Here is a 20,907-nt window from a genome sequence, read left to right on the forward strand (position 1 = left end):
GCCCGCACGGCCGCCCTCCGCGGCACCTCGGCCGGGGTATCACACGATGGGCGGGCCCGCCGACGAGGAGCCGGCGCCCCGCTCCTGACAGCCCTGCCGCCTGCCCGCTCGCCAGGGCCCGGGCCTGGGCCGGGAGAGGCTGGTCCCAGCCGCAGGCCGCCTGGGCGAGCCTCTGCCTCTGGAGCTGTCCCCGACCGAGAGACGCACACGTGCGCCCGTTTGGCACCAGATGGTTTTAGCTTTATCTACCTACCGTCTGCTCATACGGCTGCCGTGGGCCAAGCAGAGCAGCTTAGAAGCACTCCTCGTGCTCCCCAACCTTTCAGCAGCCCGTAGGTCCAGGGAAGGCTCTGCTGTCAACAGCAGCCATCCATCTTTGCCACACGACTGGCCCGTGCCTTTGTACAGCTTCAATAAAAAACAAAACACGCTTCATGTTCCTAATTTCCCTGTAATGAATCCTGTACCTCAGTCAAGCCATTTCATTAAACGCTGTCACTTGGATTTCTCCTTCAAGGGCAGCTTCTGCCTGACACGGAGCCACCACTGGTCCAAAATTCTTTCTTGCACAGCTTCCTAGTCACCTTGAGCAGCATCACAATAAATACCCTAAACACTGAGCCTCTTCTTGCCCAGCAAAGCCAGTCTATTAAAAATAATCTCCCAATCCATACTTCAACAGGTAATACATAATGACAGCTGACACCGTGCCACCCCCCTGAGAGCTGTGCCCTCCCACCCAGCCTTTCACCAGCCTTGCCTTGCATCTTCTACCTGCCTCCACTGCCAGATTCATATTGAAATCAGTATATAACCAGCTAAGTCAGAGTCCAGAAATTATGGCAATTCCTACAGAGCAGAGAGACAGACAGACAGAGTGAGCAAGAGTGAAGCCCTTTGAAGAAGGACTTTAGGGTACTGGTGGATGAAAAACTGGACATGAGCTGGCAATGTGCACTCACAGCCCTGGAAACCAACTGTATCCTGGGCTGCATCAAGGGAAATGTGGCCAACAGGCCGAGGGAGGTAGTTCTGCCCCTCTGCTCTGGTGAGACCTCACCTGCAGTTCTGTGTCCAGCTTTGCAGTCCTCACCACAGGAAAGACATGGGCCTGTTAGAGCAGGTCCAGAGTAGGCCACAAAGATGGTCGGGGATGGAGCACCTCTACTATGAAGAAAGACTAAGAGAGTTGGGGTTGTTCAGCCTAGAAAAGAGAAGGCTCTGGGGAGACCTTATTGCAACCTTTCAGTGCTTAAAGGGAGCTTATAAGAAAGACACTTTTTACCAGGGCCCGTAATGACAGGACTAGGTGTGGTGAGTTGACCCAGGTTGGATGCCAGGTGCCCACCAAAACTGCTCTATCACTCCCCTCCTCAGCTGGACAGGGGAGAGAAAATATAACAAAAGACTCATGGGTCAAGATAAAGACAGGGAGAGATCACAGGCAAAACAGACTTAAGGAAATCAGTTTAGTTTATTACCAATCAAATCAAAGTAGGATAATGAGAAATAAAAACTAATCTTAAAACACTTTCCTCCCACCTCTCCCTTCTTCCTGGGCTTAACTTTACTGCCTATTTCTCTACCTCCTCCCTCTGAGCAGCACAGGGGAACGGGGAATGGCGGTTGCAGTCAGTTCATCACCCATTGTCTCTTCTGCTTCTTCCTCCTCTCACTCTTGTCTGCTCCAGCATGGGGTCCCTCCCATGGGAGACAATTCTCTACAAACTTCTCCAGCGCAAGTCCTTCCTGTGGGCTGCAGTTTTTCATGAGCTGTTCCAGCATGGGTCCCTCCCACGGGCTGCAGTCCTTCAGGAACAGGCTGCTCCAGCCTGGGTCCCCCGTGGGGTCACAAGTCCTGTCAGCAAACCTGCTCCAGCGTGGGCTCCTCTCTCCACGGGGCCACAGGTCCTGCCAGGAGCCTGCTCCAGTGTGGGCTTCCCGCAGGGTCACAGCCTCCTCCAGGCATCCACCTGCTCTGAGTGGGGTCCCCAGGGGCTGCAGGTGGAGATCTGCTCCACCGTGGACCTCCACGGGCTGCAGGGGCACAGCCTGCCCCACCGGGGGCTGCACCGGGGGCTGCAGGGGGGGTCTCTGCTCTGGTGCCTGGAGCAACTCCTCACCCTCCTTCTCCACTGACCTTGGTGTCTGCAGAGTGGTTCCTCTCACATATTCTCACTCCTCTCTCCAGCTGCAATTGCACTGTATTTTTTCCCCCTTCTTAAATATGTTACCACAGAACTGGTGCCACTATCACTGATGGGCTCGACCTTGTCCAGATGTCTTGGAGCCGGCTGGCATTGACTCTATCAGACATGGGGGAAGCTTCTAGCATCTTCTCACAGAAACCACCTCCGTGACCCTCCCCCCACTACCAAAACCTTGCCATGCAAACCCAGTACACAAAGGGCAATGGTTTTAAACTGAAGGAGGGTAGATTTAGATTAGATCTAAGTAAGAAATTATTTCCTGTGAGGTGGTGAGACACTGGCACAGGTTGCCCAGAGAAGTTGTGACTGCCCCCTCCCTGGCAGTGTCCAAGGCCAGGCTGGACGGGGCTTTGAGCAACCTGGTCTAGTGGAAGGTGTCCCTGCCCATGGCAGGGGGTTGGAACTAGATGATCTTTAAGATCTGTTCTGACCCAAACCATTCTATGATTCTATATTCACACACACAAAATAGAGAGGGAACTGATAGAAAGTTAAACAGCAACAACCACCTTGCATTGCTTGGTTGCTACTTGTATTGACTCTAACTGGTATAAACCACCCCTTTAATGAAGTGTGAAGGAAAAATTAAACGAGTGAAAGTTTAATGCTTTTAAAAACTGGGTCTTACTTTCTTATCCTTGTCCAACAATTTTTTCATGAGAAATTTATGTCTGAATCACATTATTCATGGAAAGTATTGCTTACTATGGTTATGGTGGAATTATAATATTAAAGGTTTCAAGGTATGTCCAGCAAAACTACTTTTGCTTTCTAGTTTAGTCACTGTCCATTTAGACTACTGACAAACTCTGGGAAGAAATATCTATTTGAAAAAAGATCTGATGCAATTAATACCATGAAGAGTCTGGTGCCTTTAAAAGGTCTCTTCTAATTGTAGCAGAATTAAAGATACATTTCTTTAGCCTATAAATGTTTTTGCAATAAAAACAAAATGCAATAAATGTTTCAGACTTACATAAGAATTAGGCTGGGACTAACTTTGAATTTTAAAAAAAGTTTCTTCTACTCACTAAAATTCTATGGCATTTCAGTGACTTGAACTGAACACTTTATAATGTTCTTTTTATACAAATTCTACTCACAGACATACCTGTCATAGTTCAGCTTTGTTTTTGAGAAGTACTTGTGATAGACTTGGATAGCCATTGCTTGGTCTTGTTTAACTTTTATATTTATGATCAATTTGATAAAACCTTTTCTGATGTTTCTATGTAATGTGAAAATAAAAACATTCAGATTCTACGATTTGCAGAAAAAGCATATAATTTGAAATACTTAAATAAAAAGTTATTATTTTTCATACTATTTGCTCTGTCTATTCCATAAAGGTTAAACTGAAAAAATTGAGACACAAATTATATATAATATTCTGGAAAATTATTTGAGTCCTGTTGTTGCAGAAATAGATAATTACTTTTTCACACAAATGGTCTCACTGAGGTGAAGGTGTATCTTAGAAATATATACTCAACCATAAGAATTTACAAAATCAGGTGCTTCTCTAAAATAAAATAGAACTTAAATACTTACCAATCTGGACTTAATCCTGAAATCTTTGAAATGCTTTGGCTTTTTAAGAATGTTTAAGAATGTTCTAAACTTTAAATACAAATTTGAAGTTGTCTCATGAAAATAAGATCCAAAATTATAATTTTGGTTTATGCTCTTTGATTTTTGTTGTTGTCATAAAGCATATATGGAGGCTTTCATAGAGCAAGTCAGGAATGGCCAGAAAATCTCTTGTGTTTCCCTAGAAAATGAACAACATTAGTAGTAAATATTTAAAAACATGGCAAAGCATTATAGGAAGTTTACTTACACAAATAAAGATCTCTAATAGTTGGGGGTTTGTTTAAGTAAGTGCTGGGTTGGTTTTTTTTGTTTGGTTGTTTTTTTGGGTTTGTTTTTGTTTTGTTTTGTTTTGTTTTGAGAAAAAGCATGCAAAACTGTGCTCCTGAGTACCAGGTCTGTCTTACCTCATATTCTAAATATATGTCTCTTCACAGTTTTCATTAACAATATTCAGTCCATCATTAAATAGAAGAACCAAAGCTTTGAGGTCCACAGTTTAGTTATATATTTTTTAACTGAGGTATGGGAAAATTTTATTATATGCAGTATTCCATTTTATTGGTCCACTAGCACAGACTTTCTCTGATCATTTTTTAGAAAGTATATTTATGGTTTCTAAAATAATGACTGCAAAATTCAAAGAGCAGTACATGTGTACTTTTTATGCATGGTGCTTTTGACAATACAGACAAACAATAAAATTACTGAGTCTTTGGAATTCAGTTCAAAATTTTGGCTGCTTTTGGATTAGTAAGATATCAAAAATAGTGGAAAATGATCCTACACCAGTTATGTTTCAACTGTTGGCAGGAATTCTTTGGTTTTCAATAAACACGAGCATCTACTTGCATTTCCTACAGACATCATCATATTAACTAAAATTCTTAATTCACTATATTTTGATGTCAAAACCAACTCACGAATACCTCCTCGATAACTTAAAAGTTATTGATTATTAAGTATCTGAACTATTTCATAGCACTAGTAAACAAATATGATTAATAGAACATGTTTGTAATCATACTGATAGGTTTTTAAAACTCAAATTGAAAAATAATTTTCTAGTTGCATGAATGCAACTGGTATTAAATATGTACAGAGGGCAGTCAACAGTGAGGTTAAAGGAACATGTGGTTGTAAGATTAAAAAAAATAATCAACGTATCTATTACATAGAAACAATTTTTAAAAGGAACCACCATAGTACTGTAGCTTCTCAGGTCATCATGAGAACCTGTTGCAGCACATAAAATAATTGCAAAATTAATAATAGATTATTTCCTCCACTGAAGAAACAGTAAATATGCAAAGAGTGGCTGAAGTAGTTTGAGATCGTAGTTGCCCACTTAGACTGATAGATTCTTTTGCGAAAACAGTAACAGCTGAGCTGTCTCACAGATCCCTTCCTGCTCTTTTTTCTTTTTAAAGATCTTTTCAGCTACATTATATGGCTATTTAAAACTACCCCCTGCTGGACACAGCACTTCATGAGTAATAGCCTACACAACGCCATCAGTGATAAAAATAGGAGAACCGCCTTACATACAGAGATGAAATATTTTAGTGTATTTCACACTGCTTTATTAGATATAAAAATCTGGTTTTCATGTAACTATCTCTGAATAATAAATTCTTGTGATATTCATAAATTTGCATAGCTGCCTTATCTGAGAATCAAAATGTTTTAAACCAGGCACTGAAAGCTTCATAACTAACCTCTTGTTTTCCACAAATGTATTCTAGATTCCATTACATTAAATGTCTACAAATTCTGCTCATTACCTGCAGGAAGTGAACCGATGACTCATTTGAGTAACAATGCTTTTGGGATTATAATTAAATAATTATATACTAGAAATGACATGAATGGTTAGGTTTAAACAAATATGTCTAAGCATACTAGGCTTCCCTGTGTTAGAGAATACAGGTGCTGAAACTGTTGCTGTAAAACTCAAACACTTGTCATATGTCCACCTTAACAGAGCTATCAGCGTGCTACTGTTATTCATGCCATCATGACAACTGGAAGCATGGTTCTTCAGCATTGTTTTGTTAACAGACCAAATTTAAGCAAAAGTTTGTAATTGCTCTCTGTTGGTCACGTGTCAACACACAGCACTGATAACTCCTATCATGGCTTTTCTGGTCACTTGTCTTTATGCTTCCTAAGAAGGTCAGGTTTTCTAAAAGCCTCTCATCTGCATAAACGAGGCTGTTTGTACACTTTTTGCAATTCTAGCTACTTTTCTTTTATTAGTGTATTTCCATGCAGCTTCTCAAGGTAATTCTAGATCTTGTCTTACAAGAATCCTTCTAGCAGTGTGCATAAGGGCTGGCATAAAACCATCATGGTCAAGCCAAATATCGTAAGAAAATGTGAGGCTCACTGACCTCTGCTGTTGTGAAGAACATCCCTCTACATACAGCTCTTTTGGCACACTTCTGCTGGTTTCGATGGTCAGCCCAAAACGTGGAGAAAACTAGTTATTGAGCAAATTTTCCCCTAAAGCAAGTGCAAGTATAAAAATAAAACTGTTATTTCAATTATTGCTTTATTATTCCAGAATAAACTGTGCTTCTAAAGAACTTTTGCTTGCAGAGAAGTGGAGCATTGCTAGATACTAATTAAAGAATCAAAAAGAGAAGAAGGATGTGAATGTATTCCAGTGTCTTCAAAGAAGAAGACATGAGAGAAACATTAGGAACCTTCTCTTATCATGTCCTTCACTCCAGTGCTACATCTGTAGCCACGGTAACAACATCTTTTGCTTTTTCCTGTATTCGTAGCTACTTGTGTTCATTGGTTGGATTAGCCATAACATGTAGCTAAAGTTAAAATGACAGTCCAGAAAAACCTCAGTAGTTCAAAAGTCACAAAATGATAGAATCACTGAAGAACAGCAAAGCTGGATGTGCTTATTGCAGTAGACAGCGGTATGGTCATTTTGGCTCTGGCACATATATTACATATGCACTTATTCATTCCATACACTGCTACTGAGTGTCTCGCCCAAGGCAACTATATATCTGGGGTCACATTTCGTTATGCTTTCCTATTGATTGTATGAAACACGGGCAGAATTCCTGCTAGATAGCAAACTGCTTCAGAAAAAAAAAAAAAAAAAAAAAAAAAAAAAAAAAAAAAAAAAAAAAAAAAGCAGATGAAACTCAATCTCTGTCCAAGCCACTTGCTGCCTAGAAGTAAACCCAGAACTATATACTATGGATATTTATATTTAGTCTTCATCCTCCTCTTTCCTCTTTCTTTTCTCCCTTCTCTCCCCTTTCCAAATCTTCAAGGAAAATCTCAGAGGGTTTGTAGTAAAACAGTGTCAGGCTGTTCAGCTGAGTGATAAATAGACATTTCGTACATCCTTCTGCTATCCAATGTAATTTTCTGTCAGAAGGAAATATCTTGTATCATATTACCCATGAAAATAACTTTAACAGGAATGCATCTGCTTTCTAGCTTCATCTAATAATTGCATCCTGTCCATACCCCATCAGTAAGGCTTCTGCAGCAAGTCATGTAGACCTAATCTGCCTTGTAAAAATCACATGGTTTCTTTACTTGTTTTTAGAAGTTATCCTGTAGCTTCCTACATATTTCTTCATCATTAGTATCTGGTACTAGCAAAACCAGATAGTCATCCCTGAGGTATTTTTGTCTTAACACACAGTATTTTCGCAAATTTTATGTTGAAATTTGAATTCACATAGATTGTCAATGTGCTTGTTTATGATTTTACGCCTTTTTAATGCCCTTTCATAAACCCAGTGTAACTTTTGTGTAATTAGCTAGAACTACACTGCACAGTACTATGGCAACAGCCAAGCAGCCACTAGACTTGGTGCTGCACCCAGATGACATGGAACTCAGTCCTGAATATGCCCATTCATCAACATACATAAAAATTGCAAAGAGAACTTTTTGCCGTTTCTGTCATGAGGCAGTCAGGACCTAAATTCAAGGTAAAAGGGTATTCTAAAAGAAGACAGTCAGAGGAATTGATTTTACATATGCTGGAAGATAACATTTGAAATACTTATGATGATGCAGCAATCCCAAGCTTCCTTCTAAGACCTCTGAGAGTAGACATCCTTCTGCATATGCAACTGTAGCACATTTCTAACTATAATGATGCATACTTTTAGAAGTAAAAATAGCAAGGATTTTTTTTTTTTTAAATCAAAGTCATTAAAACTGTACTATTCATCCCTACCATCCTACAAGAGAGAAGTTGGTGCAGTCAGGTGCATTTTTCTTCATGTGATTTTCCATATAGCAAACTTCATGAAATCTTCTCAAACAATAAGAGATAATAAAGGTTGTTTTATTAATAAATTCACTACTAAATAGAATTATTTTCTTAAAATGCCACTGTGTCTGGTAATTTGATTACATTAAATGTTTACTCTTGCTTGACAGATTCCTTGGAAAAATTAAGAAATTTGCTTACAAATGGATTAATGCATGTTTTTATCTCCATTAATGTCAGAGAACAACAAAAAAATAAAATTGAAAAGATTTATTAGTTTTTATACCCTTCCAAATCTGGCTGCATTTCCTATCCATTCACCTTGGAAACTAGACAGAAATGATATATGCAGATTATTCTGAGCATTTGTACATTTGACAAATTAAGTTGCTTGCATTTATCATAATAAAGATTTTTAAAAGTATCATAACAAAGGCTATTTATGTTTATGGAGCTCTTATGAGTTATGAGCACAGCAAACCTACTGTTTTCTGCTTAAAGTAAAAAAAAAAAATTAAAATAAAAATCCCAGACATGGTGATTACTTATTGTAATAACCAGAAAAGCTAAAAGTTATTAATGCCCTGTCTTCTATTCTAAGACAGGCCATACTTTATTTTTTTATACAGTAAATAAGGGATATAGTCAAACTGTGTTCCTTTTTCCTGGATTTCAGAAATGGTAAAGCTTATAAAACTGAATAACCCCACTGTCTTCCAGTCCCTAGGCAAATGTCTTACCACCTGTTACATGGCCAAAGCAAGGAGAAAGAAATATTATAATTCGTAGAAATTACTGCAGTAAGTTCCCTGATCTTAACCTCAGTACAGTTACAGCTGAACTGCTCTTCAAGTTTATTTGAAATCAAGGATTCCTTTACATTTGATGAGTACAAAGGCCACTGAAAGAACCTGGGCTCTTTATGATGGTTGACATGGATAAACACTGAAATTCTACCTATTTCTAAGAAATAAGTGGCCTTGGAATGGATTCTGTGGCACAGACATCTGTTGGGGTCCAAATACAAATGGAGTGAGATTGCACTTTGGTGTGGAAGGGCTCCAGCAGGCATCAGTGCTTGGGCAAGTCCTTTCCTGTTCAGAGGACATGGCAGGATCCCTGGGTCTCTCTGAAGGTGGAGGCTCAAAAGCTCTCATACTGAGTTGAGGACAGAGGCACCTTTGAAGATGTGGTGCCTGGCTCAAATGCATGGCATGGCTACGGTCAAAGACAGCTGAGGGGAGAGGAATTATTTGGAAATACCAGCATGCCTCAATACACTGTGAATCTAGTGTACAGTTCTTTCACCTTAATGTTCATGATGGAATTCAAATGTTTCCAAGCTCACTGGATCAAGTGCATGAAGGAAGAAATGAGACTAGAATATTTTGGATCCAACTACTGGAATATATTTAAATATATTTAAACTTTTTACACTTGTACTAAACAGTACACACAGAGTAAGAGTATATTGGGAAAAACCCTTCTTTTTATGTTTAGCTCTGAAAGTGGATAGGCAATGTTTTGAGGTTGTCCTCTTCTTTTAGCTTAAAGAAATGCTTCATATTAATTCCTGGTTACTGAACTTCTGGATCTATACTTGTGGAGTGCTGTAGACTGACATCTGATTCCCAAAGACTTCTCTAAGAAAGCTAATTCCTTTTCTGATTTCCTCTGGCAAAGGTACAACTAAATTTCTCTTTTTTAGTGCAGCATTGATGAAAATTCAGGCAAATAGTAGAAAGGCTTGTGAAAGATAACCAAGTTTCATTTTATTCCCTTTGCACTTGCTCATAAAGATAGTCTGTAGAGTACCTTGAAGAGCTCATCCATAAGACTTCTTTTTTTCAAAATTTTATTTTAAAAGTTACATTATTTCTTCTTTTAACATGCTGTTAGAAAGGAGGGAGCAGTTCAAAGAGACATACAAGTGTGATAGTATTGTGATTACCTCAAAAATGTAACCTCAAAGAGAAGCTTTTCCAAACTTGAAGAACTTTGTTCTATACTGCTTCTTACAGGAGCTGAAATGAGGGTACTTGGACAGCATTGGCTGGCCTGGCAGGCAGGCTGGTCTGGCACAAGCAGTCTCTTGATATACTGGGTGTGTGTAAGTAAGTTACAATTCCTGAAAATTAATACATCAAGATCAAATGTGATAAAGACAATGTTAAACCCACAAATGAGAAGTCAGGTATTCAAATATACTACTCTAGGATGCAGTAATAGTGCTCTGAAAATTCTCCAAGTTTATACAGTAACCACTCTGAATGCAACCTGGTGTCATGCTCTTGCAAAAGCAGCAGCCAGTGCAAGCTCAATGTGTTCATGAAGAGTACTGTGAAGTATATTATAAGAAAAAAACTTTCTGTTTAAGCATAGTTTAAGTATAGTTAAGCACTGGATCAGATTATACATGGCATTTGTCATAATTCTCCAGTGAAGGTGATTCAAGAAGAGATTAAGTATCTCTTAGAGATGGTATATACCCTGTCTCTGAGCAGGTGGATGGGCTAGATGACCTGTCTCAGATCCTCACAGCCTTACATTTCTACTGTACTTACGACAAATCCTTTTCCTCCTGCCTAAACCCTCTCTCCCACCTGAATTAAGAGATTTAATTTGAACTTCATGGTTGTTCTAGTTTTAGTGATGAGTTTATTACTATGTGTTCAACCACAACTTGTACAATTTACCTGATAACTTGGGCATGACTGTACTAATGCATCTGAAGGAAGAATCCCTGCTTTTCATATGTTGGCAGAAGAGGATGAGGCTTTTTTTTTTTTTCTGAATAAATATATACAAAACCACTGAAGTGTCCTTCAGGGGCACTAAAATAAAGTTACTTGATAATTACTGAGGTTATTACAGTTACTATCATTTTTCTAATTCTGAGGTTATAACCTCAACTAAGGAAACGAGAAACAGGAGACAAAACCAGGCAAACCCAGGCAATTCCAGGATATGCAGTACATGTACACCTATATCCAAGACTTTCCTGACAAGTTGTTTTCTATTGCTCACAGGACAATGGCCATCAATACAAAGCAAATAGGGAAACAACAGGACCTAGTTACAAGAAGAATAAAATCCCTATCCTGTAACTTTCCTTCCTTCATAACTTAGAAATTATTTATATCAACTTCCTTCTAAAAGAGGTTTACAGAAAGAGGTGAAGTTTTTTGCAAATTGGTCATCCTCAGAGAAGAATGAGTTAGTGAAAAAACCCAGCACAGTGAGAAACAATGAAATGGGGGACGTACAGGCTTCCACTGTGCAGGTTACAACCCATGATGTTGGCACACAGAGAATTGTGTTTAATTTCCATGTGTTAGCTTACAGGAACTCCAACATTTTGTTCTCAGCTGTTACTAAAATTATTTTTACATTAATTATTATAAATTTTTAAAATGTCTTTTAAGTATTTAATTCATAGAGATCTAAGGCAACTGTGGGCACTAAACACTGTGAGAATGAGGAGTTGTAGTTAGATATTTAATTTTAAATGCCCAGAGTTAAAAAAAAAAAAATCTCATAACTTCATTATGTTCCTATCTTATAGCTTGTCACATCTTTATTAAGCCATTGTTCCACAATGTCCCAGGGTTCACCAAACAAGAGGCAAACAGAATGATGCTGGAGTATGATGGTGACCGTGACCCATGGTCAACAACATACAGCTTTTCTGCATGAAGTTTCACTGTGTTCACAAATTTATATTTTATTTGTAATAATCCTTTATAATGATCTGTCACTGCACACACAAGCATAAAGCACTGACATTGGAATAATTTGTAAAGAATACACTTTCGGTCACTGCAAAGTACCTGCCATGCTGAAGAATGGTGATAATAACAGTGTAGGACTATGGGAAATTCTTATTTCCAATAAGTGACAAAATGACATCTTGAAGCAAGTACTCCCCACAGCACTGCTACAGGCTTGGGGAGGAATGGCTGGAGAGCTGCCAGTCAGAGAGGGACCTGGGGGTATTGATTGACAGCCGGCTGAACAGGAGCCAGCAGTGTGCCCAGGGGGCCAAGAAGGCCAATGGCATCCTGGCTTGTGTCAGCAATAGCGTGGCCAGCAGGGACAGGGAAGGGATCTGACCCCTGTACTCGGCACTGGTGAGGCCGCCCCTCGATTCCTGTGTTCAGTTTTGGGCCCCTCACTACAAAAAGGACATTGAATGACTCGAGTGTGTCCAGAGAAGGGCGACGGAGCTGGTGCAGGGTCTGGAGCACAGGTCGTACAGGGAGCAGCTGAGGGAACTGGGGGTGTTTAGTCTGGAAAAGAGGAAGCTGAAGGGAGACCTCATCGCCCTCTACAGCTCCCTGAAAGGAGGGTGCAGAGAGCTGGGGATAAGCCTCTTTAACCAAGTAACAAGCAATAGGACAGAGAGAATGACCTCAAGTGGCACCAAGGAAGGTTTAACCTAGATATTAGGAAGCATTTCTTTACAGAACAAGTTGTTAGGTGTTGGAAGGGTGTTTTGCCAATTACCAGGCCTAGCATAAAGGACACAGCCAGCATAAAGATGAACCAATGACCAAATTGTATGTGATACAAAAAGGTCAGTGCATGGGTGAGTGCTGGGGGCACAAACAAGTCAGTCAGATTATACATAATGGACATCAATCCCACTAACCCCAACAACAACAACACACAACCAACAATGGGTGGAATAAATGGGGAAATGCAGTTTCCCATAGAAGGGACAGGAGACAACCAAGTCAACAAGCCAAACACATAAGACCAAGGAAGCCACACACTGAATCTCTACAGAGCCCACGTTTAGAAAGGCCAGACCTGACTGGAGCCCAGTCCCAGGGAGACAGGAAACCCTTCCCCAACAGGAAACTCTGCAAAATGCATCCACCCCACAGGCAGGCTGCAAGTGGTCCCAGCTTTTATCCCTCAGTGGGACACCTGACCTTTGCTTACTTAATGCAGACACCTGGGGTTCATTTACCCAATGGGTCTCCCTGCCAGGCCAGCTGCACCCTGGAGGGAAGCCTAAAGGCAAACTCATCCCCCCTTTGGGAAGGGCTGTGGGAATCACACATATGTCAACCTTAATTTGGGGCTTGGGGTTGAAACCCCAGCATTTCAAATGGGCTGCCCAAAGAGGTGGTGGAGTCCCCGTCCCTAGAGGTGTTTAAGAGTTGGGCTGACATAGCACTGAAGGATATGGTGTAGTTGGGAACTGTCAGTGTTAGGCTGATGCTTGGACTAGGTGATCTTCAAGGTCTTTTCCAACCTAGATGATTCTGTGATTCTGTGAAGTTGTACTAAGGTGATGGCTCACCAGAAGCAGGAAGCTGCCTGGTAGATAAGCCTAGTTAAATATTGTTGCTGTGTGGAAAGCAAGTGCTCACTAGGCCTGGGTAAAATAGGAAATTAAGACATCATCAACAAGTTGATTTTTACTTAGACCAATGACACTTAGACTAGTGATGCTAACTGGTGTTAGGACATGAAGACTACAGAGTTATGGCCCCCAAGTAGAACATCACCATTCAACAAGACCTCCTTGGAGCTAGATAACACAAGACCATTAACACTACTGTTATCTCTACTGTCCTATTTCTGTGAGAAGAAACTTCAGTTTCTAATCTAAACTGGCATTTTGAAAAATGAAGTTAATTTTTTTAATTAGTTTCTGTTGTCCAAATTTGTTTCTTGTATCCCAGGAAACCTGAGGCATGAGAAGTCCTGATGAGAAGTCCCACGAATCTAAATACACCAAGGAAGAAGAAAAATACTCGTGCATGCAGAAGGCCAGATTTTCACATATTCCTTATGCTACGTGGGTTTGTCCCAAGGACTGAGAAACCACAGAATTTCATCTACCAGTTGATATGTGGAATTCTTATTATATGTAAAGTTGTATGTTAAAGACTGTGATTGTCCTAGTGATGATATAACCAACTATTGTTGCACAGTCAGTAACTGAAATAGTACAGTGCAGCACTATTTGCTGAGATAAATACTCACACATCACAGTCTTGTGTTGTACTAAGGAATCTCATTAGTCCCAGTTGATAAATGTAGTAACTCTGTGGTTCAAGGCTGTGATACCTAAGAGCTTTTTCATATTTTCCATCTCTTTCTTGTCAAGAGCTGCAGCAGTTTGTACTGAGCATTGCCATATTATATCATTTAGGTAAGATAGGATCCTTCCTTTTAATTGCAATTCTGTCAACATTTCAGAGATTTCTCTGAAAAATGTATTACTGTCAGACAAATTGCTTTTTCTGTCATTTTTTTCTCAGTCTTTTTGTAGATATAAACCTATAGCTTATTCCTCATCTGAACTTTGTGGCTTTCATTTCTCTCACTGCTACTAGGGTGCATCAGGTGGAATGCATTTCCAAATGATGGCACTTTCTTGTAGAAAATGTAGATTTCAAACAAACAGAAAAAAAGAAAAGGTGACTCCTCCCTTGAAAGAAGCTCTCTAGTCTTGTTCTTCAAGCCTCTCCTTTACCTCATAGCTTAAGTTACTAACACAACAGGAGATATGAAGAGGATATTAACTTACCTGCACAACTGGCTCAGGAACAGATTTGGAAAAATCACTGAGATGATTGCACAGAAGTATGTAAGAGCACTGCAGAAATAATAACAGGAGGTATTGTATTCTGAAGAATAAAGAATCACAAGTTTGATTTTTTTTTACCCAAGGAAAAGGAAGGTAATTATCAGAATGGTATTATCTTCACCACTACTCCATCTTTATATGTACCTGATTTACTCCTAAAATGGACTGTATCCTTTTCTAGGAAATATTCTAAAACAGTCTTAAAGGAACTCTATCTCTCTTCTCACATCTTTCTTTACTCACTTGTGCTGGTTTAAGCCCTGCCGGGACCGGAGAGCATGTTGCTTTCCCCCCCGCCCCAGCTGGTCGGGCTGGCAGTGAGGCACAAGCCCTGGGTTAAAATAAGAAGAAATTTAATACATCAGTGTGATAAAACAATCTGAATAAAAGAGTGGCAATGATAACGACAATAAAAAAGCAATAACAATGAACAAGACAAACGATATACAGAGAAATACCACTAAATGGTCAGGGAGCAAGCCCGCCACGTGTGTGTGCACAACCCCAAAACCAAAAGCGAAAGTAAAAAGAAAAAGGCTCTGCCCCTGGACCTGACGTCAGCATGGTATGAATAACCCGGCTGGAGATCCCTTCCCCTTCTCTCTCTGCTGGGGAAACATAACCCTATCCTAGCTGAACCAGGACATAATCCACCCCTTTATTCTATACCATCTGCATCATGTCCAGCTGCCATTTAGCAGTTAACAATAACAAAATAATAATTTACTCAGGCACAGCATAATTCATGGCATGTTCTCACCCAGAATCAAGTCCCCCTGTGGTATGCATCGGACCTCTCCATTGTCCTGCATAACCCACCAGGTGCACCCAGGTCCTTGGGCAAAAGCAATCCCGTGGATGGGTTTGCCTTTACCTTTGCCTGGCGCAGGACTAAACCAGACCATTTTTCCCAATATATTCCTCATGCGCACCACAGGGACTTTATCCCCATCTACAGCACATGGAGGTTTCCACTGAACCGGGCCAGCTAGACTGGCAGATCCTCTTGTGTTGACTAGCCAGGTGGCCTTTGCTAGATGCATGTCCCAGTCTTTGAAGGTGCCACCTCCCAGTGCTTTCAATGTGGTTTTTAACAGTCCATTGTAGTGCTCGATCTTCCCAGAGGCTGGTGCGTGGTAGGGGATATGGTAGACCCACTCGATGCCATGTTCTTCTGCCCAGGCATTTATGAGGTTGTTTCGGAAGTGGGTCCCGTTGTCTGACTCAATTCTCTCTGGGGTGCCGTGCCGCCACAGGACTTGGGTTTCAAGGCCCAGGATGGTGTTCTGGGCGGTGGCGTGGGGCACTGGGTAAGCTTCCAGCCACCCAGTGGTTACTTCCACCATTGTGAGCACGTGGCGCTTCCTGTGGCGGGTCTGTGGCAGTGTGATGTAGTCGATCTGCCAGGCCTCTCCATATCTATATTTCAGCCATCGCTCTCCATTTCGCTGGGGCTTCACCCGCTTGGCATGTTTGATTGCAGCACACATCTCGCATCCGTGGATGATCTCTGCAATGGTGTCAATAGTGAGGTCCACTCCTCGATCTCGAGTCCACCTGTATGTTGCATCCCTACCTTGGTGGCCCGAGGTCTCATGGGCCCACCGGGCTATGAACAGTTCACCTTTGCGCTGCCAGTCCAAGTCCACCTGAGCCTCCCTAATCTTAGCAGCTTGGTCTGCCTGCTGGTTGTGTCGATGTTCATCAGTGGCCCGACTCTTGGGTACATGGGCATCCACATGGCGCACCTTCACAACGAGGTTTTCCACACGGGCTGCAATGTCCTGCCATACTTCAGCAGCCCAGACGGTTTTACCCTTACGTTGCCAGTTGTTCTGCTTCCATTGCTGCAGCCATTTCCACAGGGTATTCGCCACTGCCCACGAGTCGGTGTAGAGGTAGAGTCTCGGCCACTTTTCCCTCTCAGCAATATCCAAAGCAAGCTGGACGGCTTTCACCTCTGCAAACTGGCTCAATTCCTCCTGTCCCTCAGCAGCTTCAGTGACCCGTCGTGTGGGACTCCACACAGCAGCCTTCCACCGTCAATGTTTTCCCACAATACGACAAGACCCATCAGTGAACAGGGCAAATTGCTTCTCCTCATCCGGCAGCTCGTTATATGGTGGGGCCTCCTTAGCACGTGTCACCTCCTGTTCTGGTGACATCCCGGAATCTTTGCTCTCTGGCCAGTTCGTAATCACCTCTAGTATCCCTGAGCTGCTGGGGTTCCCTATTCGAGCCCGTTGTGTTATCAACACAACCCATTTACTCCACGTGGCATCGGTTGCATGATGTGTGGAGGAAGCCTTTCCTTTGAACATCCACCCCAGCACCGGCAGTCGGGGTGCCAGGAGGAGCTGTGTTTCAGTGCCGACCACTTCTGAGGCAGCCCGAACTCCTTCGTAAGCTGCCAGTATCTCCTTCTCAGTTGGTGTGTCATTAGCTTCAGAGCCTTTGTATCCCCGGCTCCAAAAGCCCAGAGGTCGGCCTCAGGTCTCCCCAGGTGCTCTCTGCCAGAGTCTCCAGGTAGGGGCATTTTCCCCAGCTGCGGTGCAGAGCATGTTCTTAACCTCCTGCCCTTCCCGGACTGGCCCGAGGGCTACTGCTTGGGCAATCTCTCATTTAATCTGTTCAAAGGATTGTTGCTGCTCAGGGCCCCATTCAAAATCGTTCTTCTTACGGGTTACGTGGTAGAGAGGGCTCACAATCAGGCTGTAGTTCGGGATGTGCATCCTCCAGAACCCCATAGCGCCCAGGAAAGACCGAGTCTCCTTTTTAGAGGTTGGTGGGGCCATGGCTGTTATCTTGTTTATTACCTCCACTGGGATGTGGCGACACCCATCTTGCCATTTTATCCCTAGGAATTAAATTTGCCTTGCAGGGCCCTTGACTTTCTTTTGCTTAATGGCAAAGCCGGCCTTCAGGAGGATTTCAATGATCTCCTTCCCTTTCTCAAAGACTTCCTTGGCTGTGTTCCCCCATACAATTATGTCATCAATATACTGCAGGTGTTCTAGAGCCCCATCTTTCTCCAGTGCAGTATGGACCAGTCCATGGCAAATGGTGGAGCTGTGGTTCCACCCCTGGGGCAATCGATTCCAGGTGTACTAGATGCCTCTCCAAGTGAACGCAAACTGTGGCCTGCACTCTGGCGCTATTAGAATGGAGAAGAACATGTTAGCAATGTCAATCGTGACGTACCACTTGGCTGCCTTCGACTCCAGTTCATACTGGAGCTCTAGCATGTCCGACACTGCAGCACTCATTGCTGGCATAACTTCATTCAGGCCACGGTAGTCCACAGTTAGCCTCCACTCGCCATTAGGCTTTCCAACTGGCCATATAGGACTGTTGAAGGGTGAGTGAGTTTTGCTGATCACCTTCTGACTTTCTAGTTGACGGATCAGCTGATGGATGGGGACCAGGGAATATCGGTACTGCCGCCGCTGCACCGTCCTGGTAACAATCGGCACTCGCTGCTCCTCAACCTTAAGCCGCCCCACCACTGAGGGATCCTCTGAGAGGCCGGGTAAGGTGGACAACTGTTCAACCTACTCCAGGGCAGCTACACCAAAAGCTCACCTGTACCCTTCTGGGTCTTTGAAGTACCCTCTCCTGAGATAGTCTATGCCCAGGATGCATGGGGCATCTGGGCCAGTCACAGTGGGGTGCTTATGCCAGTCCTTCCCAGTCAGGCTCCCTTCAGCTTCCAGTAGGGTCAGCTGTTGGGATCCCCCTGTCACTCTGGAGATGCAGATGGATTCAACCCCACTGTAGCTCGATGGCATCAGGGTGCACTGTGCGCAGTGTCCACCAAAGCCTTATACTCTTGTGGGTCTGACGTGCCAGGCCATCGGATCCACACTGTCCAGTAAATCCGATTATCCCTTTCCTCCACCTGGCTGGAGTCAGGGCCCCTCTAATCCTGCTCATCATCACTCACTTCTTGCAAGAATGATTTACTGGTCCCCTCAAGAGGGTCAGACATAACATTCACCGTTTTATTCTGCCTGGGGGATTTCTAACTGGTCACTGGAGCTGTGCTCTTCTTGGAGGACTCCCCTTTTGTGATGGTCTTCCCTTTCAGCTGCTCTACTCATGCAGCTAGGGCAGCAGTGGGCTGTCCATCCCACCTCCTCATGTTTTCTCCATGGTTGCAGAGAAAAAAAACACAGGGTGCCTCGTGGTGTGTGCCTTCTGCTGCCTTTCTCTTGGGTGGGGAAACGTTTACTTCTAACGGCTGAGACATCAGCCCGTGCAGGTGGAAGGTAGGAAATGTCCTTTTCCATTTTTTGGACCCTCTGAGACAGTTCCTCCACAGCTGATACCCAGGGATATTGAGATGAAGGGAGATTTCCCTCATATTGCCGGAGCTTGCCAACCACTCCATCCACTGTTAGAGTGTGGGTGTCTGTCCACCAGGACACTATTGCCAATGCTTTCGAGTGTGCTTCTGGTGCGCTCTTCAGGAACTTTCACCACATCAGGTGTGTGCAAGGGGCCTGATCTGGGTCCATGGGTGACTGCTCATCATTCAGATCACCATAGATCATCTCAAACACAGCCAGTTCCCTGAGGTTCTGGATGCCTTTCTCAATGCTGGCCCATTTGCTTTGCTAACATAGGATATCATCCTTGTAGGGGTGCCTCTCCCTTACACTGAGCAGGAGTCCCTTCCAAAGACTGAGGGTTTGAATCTGTTTCCCTATTTTCCTATCAATGCCAGCATCCTTGGCCAAAGATCCCAGCTGCTTGGCCTCTCTCCCCTCCATTTCAAAAGCACTGGCTCCATTGTCCCAGCATCGGAGCAGCCAGGTGCAAATCTGCTCGCCTCCCAGGCGGCCAAAATCTCTCCGCATATCTCGCAGCACAGTTGGGGATAGAGATCGGACAATCACCTCTGGTCCTTCCTCCTGTTCCTGTGATGGGCCTGGCTCATCCTCATCCCTCACTCTGTGAACTGACTTTCTGGTATATTTTGTTTTTTGTATCGGGGCGACTAACATTGGCACTGCCTGGCTCTCTGGCTCAGTCGCTGTGCTGGTGGAGGCGACTGAGACAGGCTCAGTATCTGGACTGGGGGGACAGGCAGTTACAGTGAGTTCGCTTTCAGGTTCTCTAGCCTTCTCTTCCCCTTGAGGGCAGTGGATGGTATTAAAGAGGACACTGTAGGCATGGGCAAGTCCCCAACACATTGCAGCGATTTGTGTCTCCTGGGTTTTGCCAGTTTTGTAACACACACTTTCTAAGCACTCCATCAGCTTCTCGGGGCTCTGCATTTGCTCAGGAGTGAAATTCCAAAGCAGTGGAGATGCTCACAGACTCAGGCCTTTGCCCATCTTTTCCCACACCCCTTGCCACTCACTATTATCTGACCTCGGGGCAGGTTTCCGGGCACTGCTATTGTTAGAGAAATGCCGCATGGCCAAAACCGAAATCAGGCAGGCATTCAGAAGGCATTGTGCCACAATCACACTGGCCTGCAGGCTCCAAGGATAACTGTAACTCCCAAAACCCGAGAAGATCTCTTCCTCTGGCTCACCCACAGAGGGGGTGAGACCCCTAACAAAAGCCCAAATGGCAAACAGGTACTGGCGAATCCGACACAGTGATACAAAGGCAGCACAAGCATTCAATAGCCCATATAACAACATAAGACCCTTTATACATTTTCCACCGATAACAAACGCCACCACTGGGATCATACACTGGATATAAGGAGTAATCCAGCCCCACCACGCAAACAAGTGAGCCGGCATTGCAAACAATTTTCTTATCAAACACATACAAATACAAACAGAAAAATTACACCCAACAGATTGCTCTATCACACTCTGGTCAGGGTCTGTCCCTTTTTATTCTTATTTCAGCCCTCGAGCCCCACTTTGGTGCGCCAATAAAGGCTGTGATGGTTTAAGCCCTGCCGGGACCGGAGTGCACGTTGCCGTTGGCTCTCCCCCACCCTCAGTCGATTGGGCTGGCAGTGAGGTACAAACTCGGGCTAAAATAAGAAGAAATTTAATACAACAGTGTGATAAAACAATCTGAACAACAACAGTGGCAATGATAACAATAAACAGCAATAACAATGAACAAGACAAAAGATATACAGAGAAACACCGCTAAATGGTCAGGGAGCAAGCTGGCCACGTGTGTGTGCACAACCCCAAAACCAAAAGCAAAAGTAAAAAGAAAAAGGCTCCGCTCCGGGACCTGACATCAGCATGGTATGAATAACC

General features: G+C 43.1%; 2 protein-coding genes across 2 annotated transcripts in view; both read right to left on the reverse strand.

The window, feature by feature from the left end:
• The window catches only part of KIF2A (kinesin family member 2A), a 56,789-nt gene extending 56,182 nt beyond the window's left edge, over nt 1-607 (reverse strand). Inside the window, exon 1 of the mRNA XM_026865719.1 lies at nt 468-607. The gene's annotated coding sequence lies outside the window, so the exon portion shown is untranslated. The remainder of the gene's footprint in view (nt 1-467) is intronic.
• The window catches only part of IPO11 (importin 11), a 333,704-nt gene that overhangs the window by 170,540 nt on the left and 142,257 nt on the right, over nt 1-20,907 (reverse strand). The gene's annotated exons all lie outside the window — the stretch shown is intronic.

This window comes from Athene cunicularia (assembly GCF_003259725.1).
Source record: "Athene cunicularia isolate RWA chromosome Z unlocalized genomic scaffold, athCun1 chrZ_part1, whole genome shotgun sequence".
Taxonomy (NCBI): Eukaryota; Metazoa; Chordata; class Aves; order Strigiformes; family Strigidae; genus Athene; species Athene cunicularia.